This window comes from Pseudophryne corroboree, chromosome 9 (genome assembly GCF_028390025.1).
Source record: "Pseudophryne corroboree isolate aPseCor3 chromosome 9, aPseCor3.hap2, whole genome shotgun sequence".
Taxonomy (NCBI): Eukaryota; Metazoa; Chordata; class Amphibia; order Anura; family Myobatrachidae; genus Pseudophryne; species Pseudophryne corroboree.
In genome coordinates this window covers 271,811,981-271,825,034 of record NC_086452.1, presented here as the reverse complement: position 1 = coordinate 271,825,034, position 13,054 = coordinate 271,811,981, and the positions used below count along the sequence as shown (strand labels likewise).

The 13,054-nt window shown below is 41.4% G+C and overlaps 1 protein-coding gene and 1 pseudogene across 5 annotated transcripts in view; both read right to left on the bottom strand.

Annotated features, from left to right (window-relative positions):
• Positions 1-13,054, bottom strand: part of PDE4DIP (phosphodiesterase 4D interacting protein) — a 1,081,329-nt gene that overhangs the window by 545,360 nt on the left and 522,915 nt on the right. The window lies entirely within an intron of this gene.
• On the bottom strand, positions 1,689-1,807 carry LOC134964996 (5S ribosomal RNA; annotated as a pseudogene).

Here is a 13,054-nt window from a genome sequence, read left to right as displayed (position 1 = left end):
GAACCTTGATCAGGGTAAGGAGGTGGATGTAATCTTTTTAGACTTTGCCAAAGCTTTCAACACTGTACCACACATGCTTCTTATCTATAAGCTACAATAAATAGGGCTAAGGAGCACAATATGCACTTGGGTCAGTAATTGGTTAGATAATAGGGAGCAGCGCGTTGTGGTCAAAGGATCATTTTCAAATTGGACTAAAGTACTAAGTGGTGTGCCACAAGAATCTGTACTCCTACCATTTTTGTTCAATATTTTTATCAACGACCTAACAGTAGGTCTAGAGAGCATGGTATCAATTTCCGCAGAAGATACCAAATTGTGTAAGGTTATAGATACGGAAGAGGATGCTGGATCTCTTCAGAACGACTTAACTAAACTGGAAGCATGGGCAGCAAAATGGAGAATGAGGTTCAACACAGACAAGTGTAAGGTAATGCACTGTGGGTGCAAGACCAAAAACAACACCTACATACTAAATGGGGCAATATTAGGGGATTCTGTACTGGAAAAAGACCTAGGGGTTCACATAGATAACAAATTAAGCAGCAGTACCCAAAGTAGGAGTGCAGCAAAGAAGGCTAATAAGATATTAGCATGCATAAAATGGGGAATTGATGCAAGGAACGAGAGTATTATACTCCCATTATATAAATTAATAGTGAGGCCACATCTTGAATACTGTGTGCAATTTTGGGCACCATATTACAAAAAGGATATCCTGGAGCTAGAAAAGGTTCAGCGGCGGGCAACCAAACTAATCAAGGGCGTGGAGACGCTGGAATACGAGGAAAGGCTTGCAAGGCTAGGCATGTTTACATTGGAAAAGAGGAGACTAAGAGGGGACATGATCAACATCTACAAATATATAAGGGCTCAATACACAGAGCTTGGGAGGGACCTGTTTTCTATAAGATCAGCACAGAGGACACGTGGTCACTCGCTTAGGTTAGAGGAGAGGAGTTTTCGCACACTGAGGCGAAAAGGTTTTTTCACAGTAAGGACAATACGTGTTTGGAATTCCCTGCCTGAGAGAGTAGTAATGGCGGACTCAGTCAACACCTTTAAGAATGGACAAAAAAGGAAGAGGAGAAAGACTCTATGTTGGGGCACTGTTTATAAAAAATGACTAGACAATTAGTTTCCTAAAATATTGTGCCTCAAGAAAAATATAAGCGTTGGTATTTAGTGCATATATACCATATGCTTAATTATTGATACCAGTGACTTTAATTATGATAGATATTAATAAAGCGCATAGGTAAAAAATATTTTTAATTCAAAAATACGTTCTCTGGGTGAGCCTGTATATAAATATTATAATTAAACAGGTTATGCTTAATCCCAGGGGGGTAATCACTCAGTGTGTCCTCTCCATATTAGAAATGATTTAAGAATGGTATGATCTGAGACAGAGTAAAATGTTGCCTATGTCAGTTTTTAAACACCTTCTGCTCTATGTTTAGGCGTTGGTGTCACCAAAAGGCATTTAATTCAATAGTTCTTAGCCTCTTGCACCTAGCAAGAGCCTGAGGGTGTAAGGCTACTTGATTAGTAGGAAATTATTTTATAGAAGAGGGGTAGAAGTGTTTAACAAACCTGTGATGCAGGAGCAAGAGTTATTTGGATTCAAAAGGATGAAAAAAAGGGGGATGAGCAATAGGTATCTTACTTCTGCTGTTCAGCTGAATTGTTTACTGCACCTGGTGTTCATTGCTGGTCACCCAGACAATTACTGGCCCGGCCTACCATAGATTAGCTTCCAAGTTCGGATGAGATTGGGTATATCCTGTGGAGTATGGCCGTAATCTGCTGAATGAGAGCGTATGACTCCCTATTAGAGAGAAATGCTTCTGCTCTCCAGGTTAGTGGATGAGAGAGCATATGCTAGATTGCGAATAGGGAAATATAGAGTAGGGAAATATAGAATTGAGATGTGGAATACGTATGAAGGTATATGGTGGTGCCTTGGTGGTACCACATCTTAACAGACCACAAGAGAAATGTAAGGATTCAATCAAAAATTATTATATATCTCTTCCTCAATATTTCAGATGTGGCACAATAATCATTGATGATAGAGATCAGCACCTTCTAAGTATTTCACTGTTTCCAATGCTGCAGAATGATTCAAACAGCAGATCATTGTTGTCACCCAGAGGAAAGGGGGAGAGAGAGTGTGTATGAAAAAATGCTTTATATCAATCAAAAATATATTGGTATTATTTAGTATTTAAGATACTGCTAATTTCACGATTGAAAATGGGAGTAAGCACATATACCGTATCTTACAGTACTACTCAATAAAAATCATCAGAAGCTTGGTATCTCACTGCTTACGGTGTTGCAGAATAGTAGGTGCTTAAGCAACAGGTCATATAAAAAATTACTTAATATACATCAATGTAATTTGTGCGTATTCCTCAGTGTTCAAAATTGCTACAGAATCTCAATTGATAATTAGAGTTTTTAACACATATCTGGCATCACGCTGTTTTAAATACTACACAAAAGCATATGGTTATAGAGGTAAGCATATAAATGAAAATGTATACAAATTATAGCCCAGATGGGCGCTTACTGGACCAGTGTACCCTTCGGTGGGTGTGCGCTGCGCAGTCCCACTAATCCCACTATCCAAACGGACTGTTTCACCTATAGGTAGGCTTGTTCACTGGTGAGTGATAAGTCTCAAATAAGGGTATAAATAGTGTTTGAGGTAATTGTATAATTGATTATCTGCAGGGCCGCCAGATGTCTCAGAATGTGCGCCATCCGTAGCGGGCACTTCCGGTAATGACGTGTATCCTGCTGTATGCAAAAATCATCACATGTTGCCATGGATACGTGTGCGTTCCCCGTGATTGGCACTTCCGTGGTTGGCAGGCGTGCGGCTCCGTGTGAGAGGCATGATACGTTGCCTCGGTTACCGCTAAATGCACAGCCGTAAGGTATGCGTCATTTGAGACGCTCTTGTAGGCTCATTCATCTGTCACTGGAGGTGTGGCTTAAGGTAGAAGTGGGAAGGATAGTGGCTAATAGAGGACTTGTGTCATGAAATGCGGCTACTATCTGTAGGGTTGTGTTGATTGACATGGGGGGCTCGGCTCAGGCCACGAAAAGAGACCGCTGTTAGTGCCGGAATGTACAGATTTTACGTGTTTGGAATGCCACTAGCTGTTATTACGGGGTATGGTGTGGTTAGACAAAGGATAGCTTGTGCACTAAAAGAAAGTGTCTGGGGATTTAATAACACTTGCCTGTATGTGTCATTAAAATATATATATATAAATATATATGTGTATATCCTGCCATATTGTACCATGGGATTAATGAATTTTGTAAACATGGTTAGCAAATGGCTGTCCGTCCATTTTATTATAATGGATTTAAAAGAGGGCAATATATACGTTATAGTAAGAATTTACCGTTGATAAAGTGATTTCTCTTATGTCCACAGGTATCCACAGGATAACATAGGGATATGGTTGAGCGACAGCGGAAATGGCATCAACACGGTCACAAGCTTTCTGGCCTCCCAGGATGCATCGGGGCATTCACCATATAGTCCCGCCCACTGACTCAGTCAAATCAGTTCTTTCCATAGCGATTTTAGGCAGGAACATTAGGTAGAGACCTGTTTAGGCGATAAGAACACACATGCACACCCTTCCATACAAGAAGGAAGAGGATTTAGTGATTGTCAAGATCCTAAAATCAGATGTGTCAGGGTGGGATCCCTATGGATACCTGTGGTCATAACAGAAATCACGTTATCAACGGTAAGTTCTTACCATAACGTATATTTCTCTGGCTGGGTCCACAGGATTATCCACAGGATAACATTGGGATTCCCAGAGCCATTTTAGTGGTGGGGACGCTCCTGATTGCACAGGAGGACCTTTCGCCCGAAGTCTGCGTCATGAGAGGCAAAAGTATCCAAGGCATAATGTCTAATGAATGTGTTTATGGAAGACCATGTGGCTGCCTTACATATCTGTTCTGCTGAAGCACCCTGTTGTGCTGCCCAAGAAGGACCTACCTTACGTGTAGAGTGTGCAGAGACATTAGCCGGAATAGGGAGATCTGCATGAGAATAAGCTTCTGATATTACCATTCGGAGCCATCTCGCCAGCGTCTGTTTACTAGCAGGCCATTCTCTTCTATGGAATCCGTAGAGGATGAAGAGAGAATCTGTTTTTCTGATGGCACTAGTACGATCTATGTAGATTCTTAAGGCTCGGACCACGTCAAGCGACGCTTCTCCCGCAGATAGTCCCGATACCTGAAAAGCTGGGACTACAATCTCTTCATTCAGGTGAAACTTTGATACCACCTTTGGAAGATAACTAGATCTCGTTCTGAGAACTGCTCTGTCTGGAAAAAAACTTAGGAAAGGAGACTTACACGATAATGCTCCTAAATCTGACACTCTTCTGGCTGACGCCATTGCCAGTAAAAAAAGCACTTTAGCCGTTAACCATTTAAGATCTGCTCTTAAGTGGTTCAAACAGAGGACCCTGGAGAAATTTAAGAACTAAATTCAAATCCCAGGGAGCTGCAGGAGGAACAAATGGAGGTTGAATATGTACTACTCCCTGAAAAAAGGTACGTACATCCTGTAGATCAGCAATCTTTCGCTGAAACCATACAGTTATTGCTGATACTTGAATTCTCAAGGAAGCAACTTTCAAACCTTTATCCAATCCTGCTTGAAGGAAATCCAAAATCCTGGACACTTTAAAAGATTTTGGATTGAAATTTTTCCAGTACAAAAATGAATATAGGTTTGCCATATTCTATGATACACACGGGCCGAAGAAGGCTTTCTTGCTCTAAGCATAGTTTGGATTACTTGATTCGAAAACCCTTTAGCCTCTAAGATAGAGGTTTCAACAGCCATGCCGTCAAAGACAGGCGATCCAGATGACTGTGACAACAAGGACCCTGCATTAGCAGATCTGGACGTTGAGGGAGCAGTATCGGTGCTTCGACAGACATCCTCAGTAGATCTGTGTACCAATGCCTTCTTGGCCAAGCTGGAGCTATTAGAATTATTGCTCCTTTTGCTTGCTTTATTTTTCTCACTACTCTGGATAACAGAGATATTGGAGGGAACAGATATGCCAGCTGAAACCTCCATTCTACTGACAGTGCATCTACAAGGACCACTCCTGGGTCCCTTGTTCTCGATCCGTACCTTGGAACTTTGTTGTTTAGACGAAACGCCATGAGATCTATCTCTGGTAGACCCCATCTGTTCACCAGTGTCTGAAACACTTCTGGGTGTAATGCCCATTCGGTTTCCTGAATGGTGTGTCGACTGAGAATATCCGCTTACCAGTTCAGTACACCCTGGACAAATACTGCTGACAATGCTGGGAGATGGAGTTCTGCCCATCTTAGAATGGGAGCTACTTCCTCCATCAGTCTCTTGCTGTGAGTTCCTCCTTGATGATTGAGGTACGCTACTGCCGTCGCATTGTCTGAGCGAATCTGGACTGGTCTTCCTTGCAGACTGTCCTTTGCCTGAACTAGAGCCAAGCAAATGGCCCTTATTTCTAACATATTTATTGGCAGGCGACTTTCCCTTGCGGTCCATTTTCCCTGGAACCACAGGCTTACACAGAAAAGTAAGCACACATACTAGCAGTCAGTCACATGTTAAAGCATTAAACATTGTCATATGAGAATACAACCTCCATAACAACTTAAAGATAAGTAGGAAAATTGTACTTCTGTTTTTAACTAGTTCTTTTTTCAACATAACATGCAGAAAACACAGTAATTTACAGGTCTCATATACAATAGGTACTAAAATGTAACAATTCATACTAAGAAGTAGAGAGAATTTTTAGTACTGTATACCCTGCCTCCGGAGAGCGGGATACAGGGAGACTCACCACACTTCCATATCCAAGCAAATACGCTAGTAAGAAGCTGAGTGGATTCAGACGCTACTGATGTACACTACCGCTCTTGATAACTGATAACGGACACGGTCGCTCACAGACGGACACGGATGCTCAGCGACTTCCACGTGTATACAGACGCTAAGGCCTGCGACTCAGTCTAGGCGGGATCTCTAGTTTGCACAACCGCAACGTCTAAGCTGCGAACGAGTACCCTCGTGGTAGCGTCTGAGCCGGAAGTGAGGTCATTTAGTTCATGAAATGAGAGACGCGCGGAAACTGGCCATGAACTCGGAGGAGGGGCAGCCAGGAGAGCGTCTAAATCCCCCTGTTGACTTAAACTCCAAGGATCGCGGCCTCTAACTAGTCCTGGCGCCTATGATCCCCGAAGCGTAGCGCTGTCGCACTAGATGTTCGGTGCATCAACACACTGTAGTCTCCACCAAATCAGTGTAGCTGTGTCCTGACCCCTCTAGTAAGAGGAAGTCCATAGACTCACCATCTCCCCATGCTCCGGCCACAGCCTGATTACGTCTCCTGGACCTGCTAGAACATCCGACACAGACACCCGTCGAGACAGCACTAATACCCGAAGGTAAGCGACTCTTTCTAGTATGCGTTTAAGACGCTGTTAAGAGAAGTCGCTCAAAAAATATATAGTAAGTCTATAAAAATAAAATAATAAAAGCTTGAGGCTGCTTTCTCAGCATCCCTGTGACCATGCGGCTTTCTGCCGCACCAAGCAAAAAACTGATTTGACTGAGTCACTGGGCGGGACTATATAGTGAAGGCCCCGATGCATCCTGGGAGTCCAGAAAGCTTGTGACCGTGTTGGTGCAATTTCCGCTGTCGCTCAACCATATCCCAATGTTATCCTGAGGATATTCCTGTGTACTCAGCCAGAGAAATTCAAGTAAGGGAGAAAAATAATTTACTATTATAGATATGAAAATGATCATATCACATAAGTTGGGGAGACGGTGTAAAGAAAGATAGACAAAATTGTTGTCCCACGAAAATGGTTTATTAGTGCACAGATGTGTGCGTCATGGGATAAAATAAATAAATAAAGCTGTCTTCTGCATTGATGGTACGGGATATGAGGGTATAATATTTAAACCTATATTGTTAATTTGTAGGAGTCGATTGATGGGAGCCTATATTATTGATTAATAAGTTAATGGGTTTGATTATTTATCTTAATAGATCGTGATTGCGGATGTGTCAATTTCAATTGAAGTAGGAGATAGTTCATGTATATATTGTTTTATTGTCAAAAATTGTTAAACTTAAGTGTGTGTAGTGATTCTAATAGTAAAATGTGTGAGAGTGTACGGTAGTGACAGAATGAGTAGCTGAGATGCTGCTTATTGTGGTCCTTAGTGAAAAGATTCTTGTTTAATTTGTGAGAGAGGGTTAAGGCCCGATATTAGAGTTGTAATGACAATAGAAAAGTGATGCAAGTGTTGCATTAGGTGAAATGGTGGGACGCAGTAGTAACGCAATAGTGCGTATAGTAAGACGCAGTAGTAAAGACAACTGTGATTGTGAGTTGTGGCCCAACCTAATATAAGTGTGAAAAAGTGATTCAAGTGTGAGAAAGTGATACAAATAGTCGTGAGTATCAGTGAAATCATACATGCCTGTGAAAAGTGGGAAATAGCATTGGTTGGTGATGATTACTAATGTATTTTGAATATCAGTGTGTATTGCTAGATGAATACCCCATAGTTGAAAAATTCGTTCATGCCGCGGGGTGTCAAGCTGTTCAGGTTGTAGGTCCGCTCAGATTCTTTCTTCAGGAGTTCCTGGGTTAAATCCCCTCCTCGTACTCCTAGTCTAAATTGTTCCAGGTCAAAAGCTGTTAATTCCCCAGGATCGCTTCCGTGGTGACGGTAGAAATGTCTTGCTTGAGTCTGAATGAGAGGTCCTCGCACATTTCCTTAAAGATGTTGGTGTCCGAGCAGTTTCTTCTGAGGCACAAGAACTCCCCTTTGGGGATGTTTTCCACTGTAGGTGGGAATTAGGCACTTGTTTGGTGACGTACGCTATTAGAATCTGTACCCTTCCGGTATAACTTTGTGTGTACCTGCCCCCCCATGTCCTTATATACGGTGAGGTCCAAAAATGTATTTGGATTCACTAATATATGAGTTAATTTCAAATTCAAGTTGTTCTTATTCAATGTTTCTATAAATTTTAATAGGGATGATCTATCCCCTTTCCATATCAGAAAAATTTTGTCGATATATCTCCACCATACAGTGATGAATTGTGTATATATCTCATTCATGGGGTTATGCACTCTCTCTCTCTCCCACCAGCCTAGATATAAATTGGCATAGGTGGGAGCGCATGCCGCCCCCATCGCTGTACCTCTGGTTTGAAGGAAGAAGCGACCATGGAACGTAAAATAATTCCTGGTAAGAACAAATGTTAGGAGTTGGATTAGAAATTCATTAAAATCGTTCTGTCCATCCATATCCAGAAAGTGTTTCACTGCCCGTAGTCCTGCTTCATGGTCGATACTGTTGTATAAGGACTCAACGTACAGTGTCACTAGGAGATGTTTTTCTTCTAGTTTTACATCAAGGAGCCTCTGCAGCACATCCATAGTGTCCTTGAGATATGATGGTAGGGTTAGTACATACTTCCTCAAGTGTAGATCTAAAAAGGTACTAGGTTTCTCCAGAAGTCCATCTTGGCCAGATACTATTGGTCTACCTGGTGGTGTGACGATATTCTTATGGACCTTTGGCAGAAGGTAGAGTGTCAGTGTCTTTGGATTGTTAGGTAGCAGGTATTTCAATTCTTGACTTGTAATCGTGCCTGCTGATTGTGCACTGTTGAGAATTCTCTTCAATTCCACTATGTATTTATCAGTTGGATTGAATAGTATGGACTTAGAACAATCCTGGTCTCCTAACTGTCTCATTGCTTCTCTGGTGTACATATCCACTGGCCATAGCACTATGTTGCCACCTTTATTGGATGGATTTATTATTACAGTATCCATCCATGTGCTAATTTCTTTGAGTGCTTGTCTTTCATTCCTATTAAGGTTATCCGTCCTGTTCATCTTGACTCTTGATTTGTTATATATAAGATCAAGATCTCTAGAGATAAGTTCCTGAAAGACTCTCACTTCTGGACAGATATTCTCTGTCAGGAAAAAGGTGGATTTGCTCTTACAAGTTGGCCTGGTTGCTTGGCCTAGGTTCTCAGATTGAAGATCCTCCAAAATTGCTATGGCTTCAAGATCCTCGGTTGTCATCAATTGTGCTTCTACGACCGGGTCTCCTAAGGTTGGGTCATCTCTCTTTTTGGAAAAAAACTTCTTGAATAGAAATTTACGCCCAAAGAGCTTATGATTTCTTTCCCATTGGAATCTATTGAGTGATTTCGTGGGTGCAAATGATAGACCCTTTCCAAGTACCAGGATGTGATCTTCTGTCAGATGTTTGGTTGAAAGATTGATGACCTTTAAATTGGTGTTCTCCTAGCTGTTCTCTGATAATACCGGGTGGGGTATCTCGGTGACCAGTCTGGTTCGTCCCTGGGGTCTCTTCTTGCCCCTCCGCGTCTTCCTCCTGTTCGTAATCTAGATCTTCCTCTTTTCTTTCCTACTCCTAAAAAAGAGGACGAGCCTGTGTTGTTGCTTATGTCCGTACTTCCGTAGCGGTATGGTTCCAAAACTGTATTATTGGAATCAAATAAATATTCACCTTCAGAGGAATCCGCCTCCGAGATGTGTAGTGCTCATAGGTATGCTCTTGGTTCCTTCTCTGAGCTTGTTCACGTTCCCTTCTTATGATGGTTTTTTTCCAATTGAAGAAATTTCCCTCTTGTAGGTCTCTCATATCTCTCGCAAATTTGTTCCGCTTGCGGTCGATAATCCTATGCTCGTTTGGTTCCAGGTCTTTTTTGATCTTTTCAAAAGTCTTTTGGAATCTGGTCTCTTTTTCCCATTTCTCAAGGTTCTTTCTCAAATCATCAATTTTCTTTTTCAAACGCATTCAAAGTTAGATGACTTTCACTAGTATAGACATGAGGTCCTGTGCGCATTTCATAAGTGCCCCTTCCCCTTCTGCTCTGAGGTTGTCCGTTATTAAAGGGAAAGCCAGGAATATTTTTGGTCGAAGACCTCTTGGGGTAATTTTGTTCTTAGTATAACTCTCCAAGGTCTTTATATCCCAGGTGGCTCGTATTCTTTTCTGGAGGCATGCTCCCAATTTTTTTAATTCTTGCAACCAGTCTTTATTTTCCAGACTGGGTGTGCCCATGTTGGAAAAGATGTCTTCACTATCGTCAAGAGTAGTATTTTTGTGGCTCAGTTCATTCCGTAGGTTGAAGGCGGCCATAATAGAGTATATGATTAGTAAGTATTGTTGATGTGTTAAGTGTGTCACAATAAAAACTGTATAATTAATGATAATTGATTAAATGTCTAGAATGTTTAGACATTCAATCAATTATCATTAATGATACAGTTTTTATTGTGACACACTTAACACATCAACAATACTTACTAATCATATACTCTATTATGGCCGCATTCAACCTACGGAATGAACTAAGCCGCAAAAATACTACTCTTGACGATAGTGAAGACATCTTTGCCAACACGGGTACACCCAGTCTGGAAAATAAAGACTGGTTGCAAGAATTAAACAAATTGAGAGCATGCCTCCAGAAAAGAATACGAGCCACCTGGGATATAAAAACCTTGGAGAGTTATACTAAGAACAAAATTTGTGAGAGATATGAGAGACTTCCAAGAGGGAAATGTCTTCAATTGGAAAAAAACCATCATAAGAAGGGAACGTGAACAAGCTCAGAGAAGGAACCATGAGCATACCTATGGAGCACTACACATCCTTGGAGGCGGATTCCTCTGGAGTGGAGGTGAATATTTCTCGGATTCCAATAATACAGTTTTGGAACCATACCGCTACGGAAGTACGGACATAAGCAACAACACAGGCTTGTCCTCTTTTTTAGGGGTATGCAAGAAAAGAGGAAGATCCAAATTACGAACAGGAGGAAGACGTGGAGGGGCAAGAAGAGACCCCAGGGACGAACCAGACTGGTAACCGAGATACCCCACCCGGTATTATCAGAGAACAGCTAGGAGAACACCAATTTAAAGGTCATCAATCTTTCAACCAAACATCTGACAAAAAATAACATCCTGGTACTCGGAAAGGGTCTATCATTTGCACCCACAAAATCACTCAATAGATTCCAATGGGAAAGAGATCTTAAGCTCTTTGGGCGTAAACTTCTATTAAAGAAGTTTTTTTCCAAAAAGAGAGATGACCCAACCTTAAGAGACCCGGTCGTAGAAGAACAATTGATGACAACCGAGGATCTTGAAGCTATAGCTATTTTGGAGGATCTTCAATCTGAGAACCTAGGCCAAGCAACCAGACCAACTTGTAAGAGCAAATCCACTTTTTTCCCGACAGAGAATATCTGTCCAGAAGTGAGAGTCTTTCAGGAACTTATCTCTAGAGATCTTGATCTTATATATAACAAATCAAGAGTCAAGATGAACAGGACGTAAACCTTAATAGGAATGAAAGACAAGCACTCAAAGAAATAAGCACATGGACGGATATTCTAATAAAACAATCCGATAAAGGTGCTATGGCCAGTGGATATATACACCAGAGAAGCAATGAGACAGTTAGGAGACCAGGATTGTTATAAGTCCATACTATTCAATCCAACTGATAAATACATAGCGGAATTGAAGAGAATTCTCAACAGTGCACAATCAGCAGCCACGATTACAAGTCAAGAACTGAAATACCTGCTACCTAACAATCCCAAGACACTGACACTCTACCTTCTGCCAAAGGTCCATAAGAATATCGTCACACCACCAGGTAGACCGATAGTATCTGGCCAAGATGGACTTCTGGAGAAACCTAGTACCTTTTTAGATCTACACTTGAGGAAGTATGTACTAACCCTACCATCATATCTCAAGGACACTATGGATGTGCTGCAGAAGCTTCATGATGTAAAACTAGAAGAAAAACATCTCTTGGTAACACTGGACATTGAGTCCTTATACACCAGTATCGACCATGAAGCAGGACTACAGGCAGTGAAATAATTTCTGGATATGGAGGGACAGAACGATTTTAATTAATTATTGATCCAACTCCTAACATTTGTTCTTACCAGGAATTATTTTACGTTCCATGATCGCTTCTTCATTCAAACCAGAGGTATAGCGATGGGGGCGGCATGCGCTCCCACCTATGTCAATTTATATCTAGGCTGGTGGGAGAGAGAGATAGTGCATAACCCCATGAATGAGATGTATACACAATTCATCACTGTATGGTGGAGATATATCGACAAAATGTTTCTGATATGGGAAGGGGATAGATCATCCCTATTTAAATTTATAGAAACATTGAATAAACTTGAATTTGAAATTAACTCACTATATTAGTGAATCATCAAATCCATTTTTAGACCTCACCGTATATAAGGACATGGGGGGGCAGGTACACACAAAGTTATACTGGAAGGGTACAGCTTCTAATAGCGTACTTCACCAAACAAGTGCCCATTTCCCACCTACAGTGGAAAACATCCCCAAAGGGGAGTTCTTGCGCCTCAGAAGAAACTGCTCGGACACCAACATCTTTAAGGAAAAGTGTGAGGACCTCTCATTCAGACTCAAGGAAAGAGGATATAGCAGTAGATCAATCAAAAAAGCAAAACAACAAACATTATCCACTGGAAGGGACTCTCTTATTTTTTCAAGTGGGCAAAAAGCGAAAGACAAGCAAACATCAGAGAACAAATTAAGATTTGTCAGAACTTTTTGCAGAGAATGGAAGGAAATAAGAGATTCTATTCAAAATCACTGGTCAGTCCTCTTACTAGATGAAGACCTATCGAAAAATGTTGACGCCAAAGCCTCAATGTGTTGGAGACGATCCAGCAATCTGAAAGACCGCCTAGTCACCAGTCATTTTAATAGTCATCCAAAACGCACACCCGTTATCACTGGCTCTTATCCATGTGGGGAATGTAGGGCATGTATCTATATGGCAAAAACCACCAATGTCATAGACCGATATGGAAACGTGAAGAGTATCAACCAGTTTATTAATTGCAAT